Here is a 3,000-nt window from a genome sequence, read left to right as displayed (position 1 = left end):
GCCTCCATAATTATAGGAGTCAATTCTTTATAAGAAAACCATATATATGGTTCTCTCTGGAGAACCCTGACTAATACAAGGACCAAACTCCTTAGCATGGCCGAGATGCCCTACAAGACCTGGTCCTACCTACCCTCCCACTGCAACACATATCATCATGCCCACTTCCTCTACTCCAGCCTCACTGGTTTTCTTCCATTTCCTCACACACACCATGCTCCCTCTGTCATGGGGTTTTCACTTACTCATTCACTGGCAAACTCAGCTAATTACTGAGTTCCTACTATGAGTCAAGGACTGTGGTGGTATGGGAAATCTAACATGAACATGACAGCAAAGTGCTTGGTTTCATGGAGAATATATTCTAGTCATGGGAGGCAAACAACATATAAACAAATAGAGAGTAGCATGTGCTTCAAAGGAAACAAAAAAGGGTGATATGGTAATAGCTAGGTGATCAGAGAAAGCCTCACTCTCTAGATCTCTTTTAAGTAGAATTCTATATGATGAAAAGGGGCCAGGCATGTGGAGATATGAGAACGGAGTGTTCTAGGCAGAGAAAACAAACACAAAACTGACTCTGAAATGAGCTAGATATATGCTAGAGACAGAAAGAAAGATATTGTAGCTAGAGCACACTGGGGCAGTGAGAGAAGGTAGGCAAGAGTGAGATACAGCCTTAATAGCCAGAGTAAGAATTTAAAATTTTATTTTAAGTACACTGGGAGTGTGTCTTAGTCCATTGAGCTGCTATAGCAAAAATGCCACAAACTGGGTAGCATAGAAAAAAAAAACAGAAATTTACTTCTCACAATTCATGATCCAAGATCATGGCACTGGCCAATTCAGTGCCTGCTGAGACCGTCTGCTCAGTACACGATGTCAGAAGGAGCTAGGGAGCTCTCCGGAGTCTCTTGTATAAGAGCACTTAATCCCATTCACGAGGTCTCTGCCCTCATGCCCTAAGCACCTTCCAAAGGCCCCACATCCTAATACCATCACCTTAGTGGGTAGGATTTCAACATATGAATTTTGGGGAGACACAAACATTCAGACGCATCCAGCAGAGGCTCTGAAAGGTTGGCATGATCTGACCCACATCTTTTATTTTGCATTTCAGTGTGTAACTACGGACATGAAGAGACCAGTAAGAAGGGTTTGCAGTAAAGGTGAATGATGCCAGTAGTTTGGATTACGGTGACGTAGAAATGAAGAAGGAATGGTTCAGGATATGTTTTGGAGGTAGAACAGGTGAGAACTGCCAGCATGTCTGGGGAAAAGAAAGGATGACTGCTAGGTTTCTGACTAGAACAATCAGCTGGAGGTTGGTACCATTTTCTGAAACATGAAGTTGAGGTATAGATGGGAACGGGGTGGAGGGGGGAGGGCAATTTGCCTGTATTATCCCTCTCTTTGGACTGTTTTTCCTTCCCTCTTCACCTAGTTACCCCCTTCCCAATTTTTGGATCTCAGCTCAAACATCACTTTAGTCCTTTCCCCAAATAGTTCAAAACAAACATTTATATTCAGTATATGCTCTCTTGGTGTCATCTATTTTTCCTTAGTACTTGTGTCACATTGCAGAAGTGGCTACTAACATGTTGCCTTTTTTGCCCCTGCTGACAGCCTTCCCACCAGAAGACTTGGTAGCGAGACCATCCTAGATCATCCAGCCACCAGCAGACCCGCCAGCTGACCAGGAATGTATGAAAGAGCCCAGCTGAGCAGACCCAAAGTAGAAAAACCACCCAGCTCACTCACGGAATCCCGAGTTAGCTAAAGCATTGCTGTAAGCCACTAGGTTTTGTGGTGGTTTGCTACACAGCAAAAACTGATACAATAGCACACAACTCAGTTACAATCTTACATGTATCAATATTTGTTTGATTAGTGTCTATCCCTCCAAGTGGGCTCTGTAAGAGTAAAGACTATTCTGGTTTTAAGTTACCACTCCATGCTCAGAGCTCGGCATAACATCTGGAACACACCAGGCAGTCAATGGATAACTTCCTGAATGAATGCAAGGGGAGAAGAGAGGCATACACTGTAACATGAGAGAATAAAAGTTCTGTAAGAGAGGTAACATAGGACTGGGGACATCCGTTTGTCCAAAACAAAGTTTTATCAGCACCAAGTGCTGAGGAATACAAGGCCAAGATTACATTGCCTCTGCCTCCAAGAGCTCAAAAGTCTAGACTACGGGACACAGTACAAAATCAACAGAATACACGACTTTGGAAGGGAGCCCTAACGCTGTCTGGAAGAGGGAAGAGTGCAAATTGTCACAGTAGGGTTCTTGAAAGAAACAAAGCCTAGATTTAGTCCTGATGGTGTTTACTTGGAAGAGCAGCAGAAGCGAAGGCCAAGGATAGGGGGTTTTGTTTGTTATTTATCTCGGGTTATATCGCAAAGGTTTAAGTGTCTCCTCATCAAACTCTAAGGCCCTTCAGGGCCGGGAAGGTTACGGGCGGAGAGGGGATTCTTATCTTTGTATTATTCCCAGTGTCGAACATTACTTTTTCCACAAAATGGGAACTCAGTAAATATTTGCTGAATAAGTGAAAAGCTGAATAAATGAATAAGGCGGAAAGCACTGCTCCTTCCAAGAGCCCACAAGTTCGGCTTCAACACAGAGAAGTGGACAAGATGAGCAGTTTCTAAGACTCAGCGTCGCATAAGCAGAGACTGGCCCCACTGGCCTCCAGTTTTCCCTCCCTCCTCGTTACCGTTTGACCCGCTTTTCTCCTGCAAACTTTGCTCACAGTACAGCATGTAGGGACGGAGGCGGGAGTTTGGTGGCGGGTTGCCGCAGGACGCGGAGAGGCCCGGCAGCCCCCAGCCTTCCGCCGCGTTCCAGACGCTCGCGCGGGCAGGAGCGCGCAGGTGGACGCGCCGGCCGCTGGGCGCGGGTGGGTGCCGGGGCACCTCTCTAGCTTCCGCGCTCCGGGACGCCGGCGCCGACCGCGCGGGAGCGCGCCGCGTTGCCGTGGAAACGCCGGG

This window comes from Stenella coeruleoalba (assembly GCF_951394435.1).
Source record: "Stenella coeruleoalba genome assembly, chromosome: 17".
NCBI classification, from domain to species: Eukaryota; Metazoa; Chordata; class Mammalia; order Artiodactyla; family Delphinidae; genus Stenella; species Stenella coeruleoalba.
The sequence above is the reverse complement of the archived record's forward strand: the minus strand, read 5'-3'. Positions refer to the sequence as shown.